Below are 18,860 nucleotides of genomic sequence, written 5' to 3'. Positions count from 1 at the left end.
AAGATTACAGATTATACACGAGATACAGCCTTTACAGAAAGGGGAAAAGAGCGCACATTTGGAGGGGTTAGCCCCAATTATAAACCCCTGAAAAGGCTTCCTTCCACATTCACGACAAAGCTGAGCTGTTCACCCTGTATCCTCAGCTCTCTCTCTCCCCCCTCTCTCTCTCTCTGGTTCCCTCTCTCTCTCTGGTTCCCTCTCTCTCTCCCTCCCTCCTACTCTCTCCCCGTGAGTGAGCAAGACTGAAGGTGCTTCTCAAATCTTACTTGTCTTCAGACTCTGGAAGACGCAAAAGCAAGTTTCCTTGCACATTACAGGACACATGGAGTAACCCTGCAGGAAAATCAGAGAAAGAAATTGACGTAAATAAGACTTTGTCCATGTAATTTTTTTTATTTTAGAGAGAAGACAGAATTTCCCAGATTTGCCAAGTTTTCTTTTTTTTTTGCTGGGACTTTAAAAAGTGAAAGAAAATCAGAAGATTCCTGCTTCAAATTAAAATATATATAGTTCTATATATATTTTAAAAAGAGCTCTTCTTTTCTCTCCAGAAAAAAGGTAAGAATTTATTGTACACATTTTTTCTCTCATCCCCATTCGTATCACCTTCAAATTCCACCTTATATCACATGCCTCTTTAAGCCACGGAATAAAAGCCAAAGAAAACAGGAGTAGGAAACAGACTCCTTTATTTCTAAGTCATGAGACCGACATAAATCTTACTGGTACAGTAATTCCGAGTGGAAAATAATTCTGAGAAGATTAAAAACAATGCAAGCTCTTTTTGTTCACTGCACATTTTCTCCCCTGTCAGTCTCCTCTCCTCTTCACTTGCTGCTTGTCCTTCTTATCCAACAGCTGGTTCTGTCAAGTGTATCAAGTGCACTTTCAACAAGGACAATTACTATTCGGCGTCTGTTGCCATCTTCCTTTCTTTGTGCCTCTGAGTGAATGAGCTGCGATGAAGTTTTTTTTTTCCTGTGGAGTATTATTTAACATCTTTCCTAAAAAACAAAATAATTTGGCTCAGACCATGAGCCAGAAGTTCTGACTGCAGTGATTGAAGGGGAAGGCATTTGTCTTGTCTATGCTCCCACATCAGGTACACAGCGCGGCAGCACAGCTGTTGTGAAAGACTAAGCCCAGGAGATTCTTCAGGATGAATTATATAATGCTAGCCGCTCGCTACAGGGGTGACCGCCAGACTTTGGGATCTCTGCCTGTTCTCAATGTTGGGGAGGTGGGGGGGAGGGAGTGGGGATACAGAGCATTGCATATCTTTGCTGAATCATTTTAGGTAATTGCTTTGGTAGATTGACAATAATTTAAAAACATAGCTCCTCTTGTGGTTTATAAGGTAATGTCAATATGCCTTGCAGGTGCGCTTTGAACAATGTACTGGAACCTGACATTCTGTTATTTGAATTATTACTCTTTCTTTTCCAATTCTTACCCCTCCTCTATATTTCTCTTTTGCAACTCTTCCCCTTTCTTCTTACTTGTCTTCTCCCACTCTTTCTCCTCCTTCTTATTCATCATCTGCTCTTCTTCTTCCACCTTGTCCTTCTCTAACTCTTCTTGCTCATCGGCTTCAACTCTTCCTCTCTGATCTTCTCAGACTCCTTCTCCTCCTCCTTCTTGCTCATGTAAACTTTCCTCTTTTTTGTGCTTCATGTCTTCCTCCTTCTCCATCTGCAGCACTTCTTCAGTCTTATTCTCCAAATCGAATTCCTTCTCCTCTTGCTTGTCTTCTCCAGTCTTCTCCACTGCTACCACTCTGTACATGTGTGGAGCTGAGGAGTGATGTTATGTTTTTTTTTTGCTGTGGGAGCCAATGTCTGGAATTAAATTAATACTAGGAAGTGGTGTGACTCTGCAGCACTGGGCTGTTTTTGGTTTTGGATTAATATCTGTTTACTGTGAAAAGGAAACGTCTGACTTCACTGGGAAGAGATTTCACATCTTTCGGAATTGGCCCCTTTTTCTTTGTCTTCTGGCCTTCCTGTTAAATTGAGCACATCGAGCCACCATGCTTTTCTTCGCCTCCCCTTCCAGACAGGGTTGGCATAAAAGTTTATTTTGAAAGATTTTTCAAGTGCAGAAAAACTATTTTCATCATAATGTTCTCTGACTGGAACATTAAGCAATGGGTTTCTTTTGTTTCCTTCCAAAAGTACCAGTTACCCTTCCAGTGCCAATGTGCGAAAGTTTGTACAATACACTGTCTGGTGAGAAAGACTTCGTACACTGCATTTATTAATTATTCTTATCAGTTACATTGTTTGGTATGCTCTACCACGTTTAATGCTCTACTCAAAATCAGAACACGAAACCTTAGCATGTCGAATGTGTTTCTAATCAGACTGTGAAAGGGGATGCCCCAGTAAGGTCTCGCTGTTTGCACACCATTCTACAAGAAAACAGAGAAAACCCTAATAAAAGCTATTGTGGTTAAAGAGTGGGTACACATGCAGGCACAGCAAGCCATGGTAAAAACTGAACATCTTACAAAGATCTTGCTGTGATCACAAGTCACAGATTTATTATTATGGTTATTATTGTTATTATTATTATTACTATTGGGTTAGCTGTGGCTGCAACACATACAATTTTCCATACTATGTGTCCAATGCAGTTGGATTTCAGCTGGGACTCCCGCATCCCTGAATGCACTCCAGCTCTCCGTCAGAGGGGACTTGGGAATTGTGGCACCTTTCTGATGCATGTGGCTTTTTAGGCCCCTGCTGTTGCTAATTGAGGGGTTCCCCTCCTCTGCTCCCTGATGGTTCGTGTAGCCAAGCTTGTTGGCCCTGATGGGACACAATAGCAAGATTGTGCAATATACATTGCCTTCAGATTATAGCACTGCCTTTTACAATTCAGGCAGGTTTTATTATTCTATTTGGCAAGGCACACGGCCCACTTTAATTACATTGTTCAGTGGCTCAATTGCCTGGGCAGTTCTCTTCAATGTTTGGCCCTGTCCTACACCTAGCAGAATCCAACAAAGCAGCTTCAGTCCCAGACCCCACTCAACCCTTGCTGGTATTATTTTTTTCTCTGGGTGATTTTTACACTTTGAATTCAATTTATAAGCCACAGGATACAGATGTAGTATGTGTGTGTTCAGAGAGATTTTATAAATAGAGACTTTCTTTCAGATGAATATACAGTAGCTTTAGTGCTTTAAAACTGTGATCCATAAACTTCAGAAAGACACATTAGTGATATAAAGAAATAATTAAGCTGCGCACCTTGCACATAGCAGATGTTGGTGCCAAGAAAATGAAGGCGCGAGACCAAGCGGTCTTGGAGCTAGTTACTAATTCTGTCTGAAGGAGTATACAGTACTCATGCTTTTTACACTGGGTTTTCAGGTGCCACCTTGGCATTTGGACTAACAGATGCCCTTTACTACAGATATTCAGATTTTTTGGCCTGTCCGAATTATTTGTCATGCCCACTTGTAGGGAACTAAAAATTTACTAATCCTCACTCTATCCACGTTCCTTTGTGCCTTGGTTCTCCAGCTCTTTTTCAGTGCTCTGAACAGACTCACTCCTTTTCCCTTCTGTAGCTTCAGTGAGATTTAATTTCTCTGTGCATGTATTGGCCCTGTAGGTGCTCTTTAACATCTCCAAACAGTCTTTCAGGAAACGCAGGATTTATGTTTTTACATAAATTCTCCAATTCGTGATGACATTAAATTCAACCCCCTTGTTTTCTTTCCCTCACCTCCCTGGACTGGAGTAGTTGTTTATTTAAGCTCTTGCAGAAAAAATGCAGGTCATGGTTGCTAAGGATCTGTACCATCGGAATTAGGGAAAACATAACAATGTTAACCGAATGCTGGGTCCTCTGAGACTCTAGAGTGAGAGAGTACACAGCACATGGCACGGAGATAATTTACAGACAAGGTGCTGAAATACTTTGTGGCATGTTTGCTGCAATTCTGATTAAAATAAGCATGCTGGCAGCATTGATTCCTTTCAAAGTTTCCAGATGAACAGAAAAACAGGATAGAAATCAGAAAGGGCCATTTTGTCCTTTTAACCCATCATTGATAAATAGATAATTGATCCAAAAAGATCTCTTCCGTTGGTTTGTTTGAAGGAGCCAGAGTATGGGCTTCAACACAGAGTGCTTCTGTTTTAACCAGTCTCAGTATCACGTGCGATATTGGTATTGGAGGCAGCATCACAATCGGTATCAGCTTGAACAACAGGAAAGCTGGAGAGGGGATACTTCCAGACTTCCATATGGCTCCCTCAGCCAGATTCCTGAGTCCAGAACCGTTGGCCGCCTCTCCTGTCTTGAGTGCAGTTCTGCCGAGATCCTGTGATAAATCCCTCCGCCCTGCCTATCTCAGACAGATCTGCCTATTTCTCGGGCCCTGAAGAAGACCCACTTTTGGTTTTTATTTCATCTCCATTCTCACAAATCAATTTTGGTTTTAAAAATTGAAATGCCATTCAGTCTCAGTCTCTTGATCTAACTTTTTGAAGGATAAAAACTTCCACAAACAATGCTGTAACATTGATGTGAAAAATGAGATGATGTGTTTTTTGTCAAAAGGCCTCACCTGTTCTTAAGTTTGAAAAAACACATTTGTGTGTTTGTTTTGCTAACAACATTGCCAGCCCCTTTGTCATAATTCTCGATCCTAATGTGAAGCAGATTTGTATCTATTTAGGTTGTTTTCTTTCTGCGTAATCTGTAGATAGTTAAAATCCTGAATGTATCTTGATATAATAAAAACCATTCCAAATTCGAACACATGGCGCTTCCATAACTGCAACAAAATTGAGTGGAAAACCTCCCAAGATTAACTAAATCTCTTTAAAATTTACACTAATTAAAACAGTCAGAAATATGCTGCGTATTTGTTGTGGTTGGCAGAGGCACTGAATGTGCGGAAATGTAGAATTATAAACTGACTGACTAATGAAGATCTTAGAAAGGCCCAGACACACTGCAAACACAGTTGTTAAGGCCTACAAGCTGAACTGGAGCATCAGGATGGATTATCTTATCAGCTGGCCAGAGCTGCCTTGCTCTGTTGCAGTACACATGAAGCTGTAACTCGTTCATGGGAATTCCTGTCCCATTCCAACATAACATGATTTCCGACAGCAGCCACTTCACCTCTGCAGGATGCGGCTGACATGATGTCACTCATATTCCTGTTTCCTCGTTTATGTCTTCTTTGCTGCCAGTGCTTCCCACTCATCCTCAGTGCTACAGCTGAGCACGGAGTGAGGGGCTGGGGGAGGAGGAGGGCAGGAGGAAGGTTTGTTACTACACCATTAGGGAGTGGAAGTGCTGGATGGATCCGAATGAAAGGCAGGAATGTCTCAAACTTGTTATAAGAAGACAGAAAGCCAGAATCCTTCTAGATCCCTAAACATGTTTCTTACTTTTTCACCCTGCAACATTTTAAGATTGTACTGCAAATCAGTCATAGGTCCAAAGGAAAGTAACTTGTTTTGCATACATGATTGCCGTCCTGTACAATGTTAAGGCGTGTGGAGACAAATAAAAAATTGCCTTAACGAGATGCAAATACTTTGCCTTGTTATTCTCGTCCACATGTGAGGGCATGGTGAGTCGATGTGTTGCCTTCTTTTGGAGTCCACTCAGGCACAGCTGTTCAGTAACCTAAAAAAATCTCAGATCTGGAATTCAGTTTCTCCTGGGAGATAGGAAATGAGGGAAAATGCTTCGAATTCTCCTTGAAAACAAATGCCTGCATTACCTTCTGGCAGCCTACGCCCTGATCCGTTTTTAAGACTCTTTGTTCCTTTCTGTACAAAAGAGCAGGAACTTAGTGCTGCTAAGGAAATAAATCCAGGAACCTACAGTAACTCGTCCTCAGCTTGTGCCACTAGGCTGCACTATTACCAGGCGGAGTTAAGTGCTGGCACAGTGTTACTAACGTACAGTCGCAGCATTGAGCCCATGTGTGTGTCTCAGTCAATAGACAATGCCACAGCACCACGCGATTGTCTCACATCCCATGAGGACGATGTGGGCTGTCTTCAGTGCAACCTGTCAAAACACACAAACGCTACTAAACAGCCAGCTGTGGCAGAGTGGAAGAGTTAACCCATGGAATTTGCCCTACAGTTGTTTTTTCAGTTGACTTGGTTGTCTTATAGCACTGTGCTTCACCATTCCTCTCTGTCCTACACCAGCCCTCGGTCACTGGGTGCACTTCACTCTGCTTTCAGCACACAGGTCAACCTGTGAATTAAAACATCATCATACTGCTTGATAGGATCATCTGCAAGAGAGTAGGAACTCTCTCTCACTCAAGAAAGAATGAATCTTAAGAATTTCACAGATTTATACAAGAATAACAGAAATATATATTTCCAGCCTGATTAAAAAGAGATTTATGTATCACACTTTGTTTAAGTGGTGAGGCCCCAGGCTCTGTAATCTTGGCTGGGTTTGTTTTCATTTATTCACCTTTATTTCAGTAAAGGAGCTAAACTCTCCTTCATCATTCATCAGTCCTCACGCAGGGCCTTCATTTGCTTTTAAACACGTTTTGGCTTCTGTCTTCCTGAGGATTATTTTCAAGACAGTTTCACTCATTCCTGTCGCCCCAGCCCTCCTCAAAATGAAAAATTCAGCTAGTATTAGTTACATAATCTAGTACATGTTAATCCTGACACACAGCACGACAGGCAGTAATGGACTGACTGAGCTACAGGATATCTGGAGGAGCAAAAGTGTATTTTACTAATATACAGCGTCGGTGGCCAAAAGCTTGAACAGGCAGTGCGTTCAGTTCAGGAATCACCTAGCTGTGAATAAGACCACCTGCCTTTGTGAAATAACATGCAGCCCCACTCAACCAGGAAGAGTGCAGGACCGGATGTAAAAGTAGCCTTTGAATGGCTGATCCAGAGGAACGGTGATGGCCTCTGTCAGCTCCAATCTAGAGGAGAGCATTGGCCTCAGGCCTGCTGCTCGCTGGGCGGGGGGCAGCTGAGCAGAGACCAGCCCAGCTCCCCCAGTGAGATCCCAGGGCCCGAGCAGCCTCAGCGCTGGCCAGCGCAGGGCGCGCTGGTGAAAGGAAAGGTCTGAACCACAGGACGGATGAAAGACTCCATTCCCATTTTCGTTTCCAGCCCCCTTTTCTGGACGCAGGAGGCTTTTTCCGTTGGCAGGAGTGGGATGGGAGCTTGGCAGACCCGCGTTACGATTTTTCCTTTCCCTCCCCGTCAGGTCTGTCAGCAGCCTCTCTGTCATCAACCGCCTTAAACACTGTGCTGCGTCTCCGTGTGAATCAAAGGGGCTTATCGCAAATGCGTTACAAGGGCGAGTGTGGACTTTGTAGATGTTTCCTGTGACAGGGACATGTGTTGTTATTAATGTGCCTCCCATTTGGAGTTCTGCTTTGAATAAGCTCAATGCGCAGAGCTGTACCAAAGCACTGCTGGCTTCCACCTTAAGCACTCAGTAGGAATTCAGTGAGGGAAGCCCTCCTGGGAAATGGCCCCTCTGTAGCTCTTCAGGAAAAACATCAAGTCATCAAAGCCACATTTTCTGTAAGGACCCTTGTCATTATGCTAAGGTTCCATTTGCTAGTTTTATTCATGCAAACTGTAATTAATATAGAAAACAATATTATAATGAAGTAAGGATGATTAGGAATAGAAATGTTTTTGTTTGTGCGTGCTTGTTCAAAATGCTGAGAGTAAGTAATTTAACCTTTCCTTTAATACTAGACTGGCATCGCAGTAAGACACTGTCTGAGCTCCAGGAACTAGATTCGCACACACGCATGTACTCCAACTGGAAATTATTTCCTCAGGATTTGATGTTTATTATTTGCTATTTGGTGGCTGGCTGGGCTGAAATTTGGTTTTAATCTACGCTTAGTTCAACATGTGCAGCTATTACAAGAACTTTAATTATCTTGTCATTTAAGAGCAATCAAATAATATTACAATGATGAAAAGCCAGTTTCAACAGTAACAAGCTATAGGTTTTTTTTACTGAGAAAATTTTATTGTGAGCCTAAATCATCAATCTCCACTGCCTTCTCTACAACCCAACCTGATGTGCAACCTCAGGACGGTACTGGACTGCTGGTTCCCCAACACGAGCATGTTTGATCCTGTGAGACTTCCTCCTCTCCTGTCTCCTGTCTCATATATTAGCAATTTCCTATTGCACAGGATGGAGACGCAGAACCATTCTTTATATTATTGAAAAATAACAGTCCTGCAGGCTCCATCTGAGTAATGGCAACTCCAAAACCCCTGGAGTCATTTTGGTTTGCTCTACCTGTGGGCGATGCCCAAAGTCAATCTATGGCTTAGTGTTTTTTTTTGTTTTGTTTGACTTGTTCAATTCAGTCCGCCAGATTCTGTTGCAATCCTGATAGCAAATCTGTCCTGGCTTCAGTCCTTCTCTATCCACCCTCCTTCCCGTCCAGTAAGGGGTCAGCGTGCCGCTGTGCTTTGATTTCCAGCTGTTAAGGAATAAAAACTCAGCTTTGTTTGCATCGGGTTTTATTTCTCTGAAGGCGTCTCGGCCTGTTTTTCGGGAGGGAGTCTGCTGAAAACAGAGGAGGGACAAACACACGTGTAAATGACAGTGGGGCCAGATTAGTAACTTGGCAACCACAGCAGAGCCACAACACTTTTCAGAGCTCTCTGATGGGATTTGCATGTGTTGCAGGCAGACACGATGGTGGACGGCTGCAGCAGTAGGCCTGAAGTTCTGCTGCTTGTGTATTAAATCTTAAACCCTGAAACACTAGAAGCTGGAATCTCACTGAGGCCAGTTGTCAAACATCTGCCTTGGACTGTAGCAAAGCAAAAGTATGTGTTACACTTCACACACATTTTATGATCAACATCAGGTTTACAGTTTGGTTGACTAGATTTTTCAAAAGTATACGTTTCCTTTGATGCAGTTACTGTAAGTGGCTTTGTCGTGTTCATGATGTGAGGCTGTGGTTATGAGGTTGAGGATTTAATACAAATTTAATAATTTTCTGGTACAAAATAAAGTGACTGTTTTTCACTTTATCACCATGTTTTACACTGTGAGGGTTCTGAAGTGCTTTGAAATTATTCCTTTAAGGAAATATTCAATAAAGCTATTGAGCTGCTCTTGAGATGCATAAAATCCCTCTGTCACTTTGCTCAGAGGTTGTGCTTGGTAGTTTGGACCAGAGAATGTCTCCTTCAGTTTCACTTCCTGCACTGCTGCCAGCAGTAGCTCCCTAACAGCCCTCGCCCTGACACCCTGCTGCCTAACACAAGGTTGTATTCACGTAATCTAAGTTATACAACTGCACCCTTAATTGGTTTAATCCTAGGATAACTTTGAGCTGTTCGTTTCACTTTTAACTATCCCATTTCATAAGAAAAATTGGATCCCGAACATCTAAGTTAAAAAAAAATATCCAGCTTACAAATATTCTAGTCAAGCAACTATTTATTAAAACTACGGCTTCAACTGGGCAATTAAGTTCTGCTGGGATGAGAACTAGCAGGTGTGTGTGGAGCTCCAGGCTCGGGACTGGAAGCCCGTGTTCTGTGCTACAGGTGTTAGGAGTTGGAGTCCGGGTCACATGCCCCAAGTGGTGGTGCATGCTTAACTGTGCTTCCAGGGGAAGGGTAGGGTTGCTCTGCCAGGCCTCTCTTTGGTGTGTCTCCTATGTGTCACTCATGGGCTGAGCTCTTGGACAGGAACCCGTCTGTACTTTCTCATTCTCCCTCATGAGGATGCAGGGGCCTCCTCTATTTGCCCACAGAAGAGGTGATGGGCAGCACCAAATTGGGTGGGTATATGATTAAAAAAGCTGGAGATTCTGATTTGATATCAGCCTTCAGGAGTCTGTACCAGCTACCTGCATTTCACTAGACATGGCAGGCTGGAGGCAGAGAAGGGTAGCTTGCAGGCAGGTGTGTAAGAGGCAGGTGAATTTCTGATGCTAGAACAGGCAGCAGGAAGCAGTCACGTGTTGCTGTGTCTTGAGAAGCTCCTTGCTGGGCAGCAAGAAAATGATAGAGGCCCTTTCTGTAATGCTGTAATGCCTGGATATTTAATTGTTTACCTTAAGTAAGTGAGCGTGAACAGGTAGTCTTGGAGTTAGAATATTAGAACTACACACACCTCTGCTGTTTTGGGACTAGTCTGGGCTGGGGTCCCCCTTACTTGTCACCTCTGAAGTGGATCCGGCCGCATAGCAAAGGGAGGTAGTGGCCCTCTGGGACGAAGGGGCTGCAGTTCACACAGTGAAGCTCGGACATGAGCTCTGAGGACAGGGTAACTCAGAGAGGTCGGAGAGGACTGCGGAGCGAGGTCGCGCGTGGCTGGGTGTGTGAGTTCCGAGGCCAGGTGTTTCGATCCCTGCTGTCTTTGTCAGTGCTTGTTTGCTCAGGGAATAAGGCAGCAAGCGCAGTATTTCACAGATCGGTTACAGGTTGTCTCTTGAGTGAGTTCTCAGTTTTCTGTGAGACGACACAATACTGCCACTTGACTAGAAAAACATTTTAAGAAAATAAAACTCTGGGCTTTGTTCAAAGGTAGATCAAAGAGAAGTTGTTCTGTCTTTCTTGTTGACTGCCTTTATTTTCTTTTTAAATATTCTGTTGTATTGTTTTCAGTTTAAAATAATAAATGCTTAGCATTTTTAATGTAGTCTGTACTGTTCTACTGAATTACAATCATTTACCATCAGAGTCCTTCTTGTGTTCAGATTGTGTATAGGAGACGATGGTGAAAAGTATAAAAGCTCCAGTGTTCATCAAATAGGTGGGAAAATCATACATATTACATTTTCTGAGCCAGGATTGATTAACATGTGCCATGAGAAGTGGTTTTTTATAGCATGAGTATTGAACAGAAATCAAAGCCTTTTATTTCTCCCCCTTTAGGATTGGATCCAGTTCCAGAATCACTAAGAAAAAGTTTGACTAAGCTTCCAATTTTCCAATGTATCCCTTCTGTTTCTGTAAGTTCTCTGGCTGCACAAAGCCTGCAAGGGCTTTGGGCGTTTGTAAAAGTTTAATCATTTCCCCGAGTTCTGTGATGGGGAGCCATGAAAAGAGCAGTCTCACCTGCCAGAGCCGGCCCCTCCAGCGTGGTACTGGAGAGACTTGGAAACACAGCGTCTTTTACCAGGGCAGAGCAACATATAACAGCCTTGCCAGTCCAGGAGGCTCCAGAAACAGAGCCTTTATTGCTCGTGGAGTCTGGAAAGGGAGGGAAACATTTCAGGAGGCGGAATCCCCAGAGGTCCTGGGGAAGTTTAGAACAAAGGAGAGCTGCTTTGTGACTCCCATCAGGAGACATCCAAAACCTCTGTGCCCAAACTTGTCTTCAGAAGCGGCAGTTTACAAAGCCTACTGTACAACGCCCTCCTCCTCTCACAACCGGGAGAGTCAGATTTGAACAGGCTTACAGTTCCAGTGTGTACATATACATGCACAGGCAGGCAATTTTTAAATAAAAAAAGGTCCCGTTAATTAAACAGCTCATCCCAGGCCATTAAAACATCAGTTCATGTTTCTGCTTCGTCATGTGTGTTCAGAATCAACTGCCCACTGTGCCCATGTTTCCTGGCATGTCCTCATTCGGGTCCTTCCCCATCTGTTCTAGTAAAACTTAATGGGAACAGCTGCGCCAATGACATTCTGGGCTCTGGGTGGGCTGGACTAGCTGTTGAGGATAAAGGGTGTCAGGTGCTGTATTACATATGAATGTGAGACAGACGAAAGTGACTTAGCGCACAGGTAGCTGCAGTTTATGCCCCACAGCCTGAAGGCACTTTTTGGGGCACAGACCTCGAGGCACTGCAGGACAGTGAGAGCCCCCATAAACAGCTGCTCGTCAGGTTTCTGCTGCCAGTGCAAATACCTCTGCGGTCACACAAGGCCAAAAACTGAGGGCTAGCCCCTTCCAATGCACACACTCTTAATTAGTGTGGGCCTTAAGTCAATTACAAAAGCTCTTCATGTGGTTTACAGATGGTAGTTGCTTTTTTTTTTCTTTTTGTTTAATAAGTATAATCAAATTCCTGTTTTGTTGCTGTGCTGTAATTAAAACCAGAAAATCAACGCGGGGCTGTTTCCGACGTGCCAGTTTACCAGTAGTCTTTCTTATAGCAACAAGTGCTGGGCAGGAGACCACAGCATCTGAGAGTGATACAGAGGAAGGAGAAGAACAAGGGACAGCTCTTGTGGCGAGAAAGTGAGAAATTACAACAAAGGAAGTATGCCAAAGTCTATTGCATAGCACAGTGCAAAAGAGTAAAATATTAATACATAAAGGCATGAGTTCTCCAAAGTGTGTGGTGTCTTTGATCTACAGCGGGCTGGTTTGGGTTAAGACAATGTCAGCAGCATCTTACCAGATTGTTCTCCAGCTACGAGGGCCTGGATCCTGATTATCGGGGCATCCTGTTACAAGCTTTGTTTCCTACAACTTCCTGTAATTGGACTGTCTTGTTTTGCAGATGCAGCACATGCACACCGCTGCAGTCTGTGCCTTGAGTGGTTACACGCAAGCGTAATTTGCTGAGTGAGAGGGCAAGCCAGACTGCCTTGAAAAATTTTCTCCAGACTGTTAACAGTTCCAGCTCCTTTACCACAGCTTCTGTGGAAGTCGTGTGACCAAACAAGCTACATTCTGACGCTCAATAAAATAATTTTAAAATCGATAGTGTGTATGAACACCATGAAGCCAATCCACCATGAGTCGTGAGTCTGTCGTCAGATGAGATCCCAAGAACGTCTCGGTGGAGCTACTGAACAATATTCGGATGCAGAAGGAAGGAGTGGGCACTTTAAAACAAGAAGCATATTTTTCCAAGCTTTGTTATAATTAATGAATTCCCCATCCCCAGTAATGAAGAGCCGCAGCCCAATGGGTTTCCTAAACAGCCTTAAATCCTTAGTTCTCATAAAAGAGTCAAACCGTTCCAGCTCACCTTCAAATGGAGCAAGGCGAGCTTCTCCAAGCCTCGTCAGCACTGCTGGTTTGGAGAGATCTAAGAATCCTGCATGAGCGTCAGGACTGGGGAAAGCAGCTCTAGCTAGTTGAACATTGTTTCCATGAGAGAGGGCTCAGACACGGAATGCAATACCACTGTTGCCTTGTAGCACTGGGGTTGTAGGTTCAATTCCTGACCTTCTGAGGGGTTGTGGGGTGGGAGTTCTCTGTTCTCTTTGTGTTTGCGTGGGTTCCCTCAGGGTGCTCTGGTTTCCTCTCATAGTCCAAAGCTGTACTCGTAGGTTAATTGGTTGCTGGGAAAATTAGCCCTATGTGTGAGTGTGTCTGTGTGTCTGCCCTGCTATAGACTGGCTTCCTGTCTAGGCTGTACCCCGCCTTGTGCCTGTTGCTTGCTAGGATAGGTTTCAGCTCCCCACCGGCCCTGAATTGGAAGAAGTGGTTAGAAAATGGATGGATGTTTTGAAATTTAGCGTTCCTGCGTTTTTCTAGTTTTCAATGAATGAGAATGAAAACACATTCGCTCAAGTTCTGAAATGTGTTTGAATATTCATTGAAATTGCTGAAGGCCAGGGAGGTGACATCATTAGCTTTCATCTCATTCCCCATGAGCGCACCTTCTGTTTCTAGATCTTGTGAGGACCTCAGCTTGGTTGACATAAAATGTTTTATATCTTGAAATAGCCTGAAAAGGCACACAGAGAACTTCAATCAGACCAGGAGCACCTGTATGGTTTTGAGAAAAGTAAAATAAACATTAATTTTATTATTTTATTTCATTATCTGCCTCACTCCATTTTCGATCCTAGTCAAAAACTTGATCTCAGTGATTTATTATTTTAATATTGTTTAAATTGATGACAAATATACGCTGCTCAAAGTTAGCAGTAACATGAGGCTACATCGCTCCGAAGCTCACAAAAGTACAATTGTATTCCTCGCCAGATCATGAAGGGAGCTCTTCTGCACTTGAAAAGTTTGTTTGGCTGGGATTTTGTTTTCTTTTTTGGTGCTGAAATCAGAGTACAAAGGTCTTTAAAGGAAGCAAAGCCTCAGTAAACCTTTTTAGGAGCAGATTGTATTAACAACTGCTTCTCCATCCCTATAGAGATTGTGCTTTTGGAAGAAAATTAAAAAGGACTACCCAGTCTGGACTAGCTTGTTTTTCTTTATCACCACTTCGTATTATGGTTAAGAGACTGACGCTGAATATATGAATAAAGTACTCATGGATTCCAGATGCTGCAGTGGTAGCTCCATTATATTTGTAGGAATATGTAGTGAATACGAGGCTTGCAGGCCTGTTTGCCATACATTTCATTAGTATTTCAACAGGTGAGCACTGACCTAACAAAGCAACTGCAGTATGTGGATCATCAAAGGGTCGCTCTTTCTCCCTTCCCCTTTACTCCTCAACCCATATCCAAAGCTCACTCTTTCATCTTTCTTTCATGGGTCAAGCTCTTCGAATGAAATCTCAAAGATTTGTCTTGTTCTTGCTGTAAAGGATTCACGCTCCAAGGTTGAAAGCAACACTCCCAGTTTTCCCTTCCCTTCACTCCAGGCCATGTGGTACCAGTGCTGTACAAGGTGCAGGAGGCCTGTATGCTCCCCTCTTGCACACACACTGTACCCCAGGAGTCCTGACTCCTGATCCTGGAAGGTTACCTGTGCAGGGGGTTCAGTCCTGGTCCTGGGGTTCAGTGTGTCTGTGCAGGGGGTCCAGTCCTGGTCCTGGGGGTCTGGTGTGTCTGTGCAGGGGGTCAAGTCCTGTTCCTGGGGGTCAGTGTGTCTGTGCAGAGGGTCCAGTCCTGGTCCTCTAGGGGACTTTAAAGCAGCAGCACTTGAAGAACTAGGCTGGGAGAAGCTGTTCAATTAGTCCAAGTAAGCCGGTTACAAAGTGGGCAGAAAACCTGTAGTCACACCAAGACTGGGGATACCTGTTCTGCCCTGCCCACACACAGGGGACTCACGATGGCCATGCCTCTGACCGGGCTGTCCAACTGTAACAAGTGTGGCCCTCCATGCCCCTGTCATCCCAGCTAAATCTCAGCTGCGGTGCCGCTCCCCAGACCCAGATGTCGGGGGGGGTGACAACACTTCTGTGACTCACTCGGCACACTGAGCCCTGTCACACAATGTCACCCATGAAATCTCAGGGTTACAACGGGCGTGTAGAACCAATTATCAAGTTGTCGAAGTGACTTCCATTGACACAAAAGGGTCTTTTCTGATTGCCTGGCAGACTTGTTGTTGGATGCCATAGCTAATATCCGGGAGCCTGCTGGACTACCATTTTGTGGCATAGGGAGTATACATCGCGTGGGTGGCATCTCGTTTTGGTCTACGCTTGCAAGTGACTACTATAATCTGTTATTCCACTACTACATCTTCTACTACCAAAGATGAGCTATCCTGATTAGTAAATGAGGAGTGAAAGATGTCTGTTGGGTTTTGGGATGAAATGGATCGATCTGCCCGGCAAGTCTCTTTGTTAACCTGTCTCTGGCATCCTCTCTGCCTCCTGGCTTCTCAATGGGTTTACTCAGCGCAGTCAGAACATATCAGCTCTTAAAAATGAGCCCAAACTGTCTCCCATCATTATATCATTTGTTACGCCCAGACTTCTCAACTGTTTGCATTTACTTTGCACTCGAACAGAACCAATTTTTTTCAAACAGGAAGTTCATGTTTTTTTCAAAAAGATCTAATGAAATAATTGATTGATCTTGAGATTAGAACGATTTACTTCCCATAACTGAGAGGCAGCCAGACGTTTGTTGGAGGCTCCCTTCTGTGATCAGTAATTGTGTCAGAAGCCACAGTTTTAGATCTGTGGTGTCTGGCTTCTCTTTTGCCGTTCAATGGTTTCTGACTCAGTGTGACTGGGGGCTCTTATATAATCTTTTGAAAACAAAAAGTGCACTGGGCCACATTCAAGCATTCGAGTAAAAAACAACTGTGCAATTAATCTAAGCGCAGTCCAAGGAACGTGTCATAGAGCTGCCGAGTGTCCAAAAAGCATGTCCTTAAAAGGGTCATGGGAAATTAAGTCACAACAAATTATACAAATGTTAAAATATCACTGAGACACAGAAATCATGAAAGGGAGACAGCTGCCACACTCCAGAGGTGACTTCCAACACACACAAAATAACCTGCATGGTTCCCATAAAACTTCCAGCAGGACACAAGCAGTATAAGAATCCGTCTGCCTTACTGCAAGTATCATGTAGAATTTCTCAACACATCTTATCTTGTTGTCTTTGTAAAAATAGTCTTACAGGACATTTCTTCGGGATTAAACAATATACTGGAAGGAATCTGTCAGCAGTTTGCTCCCCAAAGTGTCCATATGGCTTCTGAGCAGTGAAACATGAGCCAGGGGGCACAAGCAAAAACATCACAGAAGTACATTTAAAACCAAGACCAGGAGAAAAGTCTTCACCCAAGGATTTCTGACAGTATGGAATAAACTAGGAGTGACGATACATTTCTCAAACCCAAAAAACAATACGCTGAGCGTCCCAGGTTTTACACTGGTCAGCCTGCTGGTCCTGAGACAAAGCCGGAAAAAAATGTAGAGGGAATTATTAGCCAAATAAACTCCACATATCGCAGTTAAAGGTTTGGCAGGGCGAAATCCTCCGCAGTAAACATTAAGTGTAAGCATGTCAAGAAAATAACTAAGTGAAGGGTGTATATTTCACATTCTTCTCCAATACTGTGTCTTCTGTAGCCCACTATTTTATTATTTACTTATGGCAATTTTGCAGAGGTCAGGAACCTCTCCATTCAGTCTGTGCATCCCTGCCAACATCCACACAGCCCAGGACCTGATGTACAAAACAGTACTATGTCTCTGTGTGTCCTATGTACTGTGCTCTAAGCAGAAGCTGCACTACCACCTCCTATACAGACATCATCAGATCTCAGAAGCTAAGGCTGGGCTAGGTCAGTACTGGGACGGGACACCTGCACAGACCATCTTGTCCCTTGAACTGGAGTTGGTAGAGCAAGAGGTGGCACTCTTCTCTCTGGAATAGAAATCCAAACCAATGTGGGAGAAGCAATTTGTCAATGGTGTGGAATGGCTGCACAGCAGTGCTGAATGAAGTGTTCCTGTATTTAGAGCACTTTGGGAACCACTGTGATAAAAAGCACTATTAAAACATGAGGACTTATTATTAGCCCCCAGCACCTGAAGTTTGAGCAGGGTGTTAAATTTAACACAGTGTTTACTGCAAGAATGGCAGAAGAAGGGAAAAAGACAAGGAGAAAAAGAGACTGACCAAATATTGGCAAAGGGAATGGAAAGGAGAGTGCGCGGACATGCTTTCCAGACCTTCACACACACTCTCAGACAGTAAAGGCCAGTCGTAAGTCATTCCAATAAAAACCACAGACACTCTATTAGGGAAAAGGAGACAGAGGGAAGTGGGAAAGAGCAATGGGAGGCAGAAAAAGAAATAAAGAGCTCCTGGGAGACAGGATAAAAGCAGGCAAAAAGCGAAGCATATTCTCAAGAACATGAGAAGCCATGTGGCCCATCCACCTCATTTTTTTCTGAAGCTTTCACCTCTTGTTTCTCTTTAGCACAGCGTTCTCTCCATCTGTGCGGGGGGAGCTCAACAAGAAGGTTTAATCCTGTGCAGATTCTCCCTGAGAGCACTAAACAAAGGGGCAAGAAGGACAAGCACTTTCTAAAATAGTGCAACGTGTCGGCTTTCGACTGGTGTCTGTGGGGCAATTTAAAATATTTGCCTACATCCTGCTCTTTTACCTTAAGGGATCACTTGTCTGAGGTGGTTTGGGTTGTGCTGCATGTATTGTGTGTGATACAAATTGTGCATGAATATATGTCAAGGTTTAGTTGACCCCTAAATTCAGGAACTACTTTTACTTTGTGCTGATAAAGCCACCTAGCAATTATAAATGAGGCTAGGACCCTTCTTCCCTTTACCTCCCAAAACCACCAGCACACCTGCAAACCAGACAGTGAGCATTGCCAATCCCCCTTTTTATTCTCACCCTCAACAACACCCTGTCTGCCCTGCATCTAGAGCCCATGACACAAAACTCTCTCCAAGGGGGTACACATTCCAGATCAAATGTCCCAAAAGAATGCATCAGTTCCACCTTCCATTGAACATTCCCTCTGAACAAGGGCTCGTGACTCGTGACTGGGGGGGGGGTGTCCCTGTGATATCTAGGGCGTGGGGAGAGCTAATGACTCAGGGCTCACTGAGGAAATGGCTGTGAACAGATGCTCTGTGTATTTGCACCCTGTTCCAGTACCCCCCTCTCAGTCTGAGACCCCGTCAGGCCTGTCTCGCAACCCCACGTCATCTCTGAACTGTGTTGTACTGTCATTAACGTCTGTACAAGGACCCCTGATCCAGGGGGAGCTGAAGAACAAGCAAACAAAGTGTACAGTACCAGCCTTACTGAGACACTGGCCAGTCTATGCAACTCCACATCAATAGAGTCCTCAACACCTGGTGCTCCCACACCCATGCTTTCCACTCTCTGACATATATCCATGTGTTACAGTTGCATTGAATACTTTGGGAATGGGTGCCCTGTCATTGGGCAGTACTGACTGTCATATTGGAGCCTTTTCTGTGCATACTCAGAGTTCAGGAAGAACGGGATTGTTGTTCTGGTTCCATTAGGGTGACAGATCTTTTTGTAATTCAGTTTACAAATCAACCAATAGTACTTGGGATTTTAATGGTAATACTTTAAAATAAAAGTTGTTAATGGCATTCATAAATGAATGAAAAAAATACATTTCTAAAGTGTTCCTAAAGTGACATAAATGTGATAACAGCTAAGATCCAGGTTAACTGCATGTCAATAACAAGAGGCAATTT

The 18,860-nt window shown here is 43.8% G+C and overlaps 1 protein-coding gene across 1 annotated transcript in view; it reads left to right on the top strand.

The window, feature by feature from the left end:
- Nucleotides 1–441: 441 nt before the first annotated feature.
- Nucleotides 442–18,860, top strand: part of col8a2 (collagen, type VIII, alpha 2) — a 54,145-nt gene continuing 35,726 nt past the window's right edge. Inside the window, exon 1 of the mRNA XM_088931758.1 lies at nt 442–561. The gene's annotated coding sequence lies outside the window, so the exon portion shown is untranslated. The remainder of the gene's footprint in view (nt 562–18,860) is intronic.

The sequence above is a fragment of the Atractosteus spatula genome, chromosome 14 (genome assembly GCF_055471065.1).
Source record: "Atractosteus spatula isolate fAtrSpa1 chromosome 14, fAtrSpa1.hap1, whole genome shotgun sequence".
Taxonomy (NCBI): domain Eukaryota; kingdom Metazoa; phylum Chordata; class Actinopteri; order Semionotiformes; family Lepisosteidae; genus Atractosteus; species Atractosteus spatula.
The sequence above is the reverse complement of the archived record's forward strand: the minus strand, read 5'-3'. Positions and strand labels throughout refer to the sequence as shown.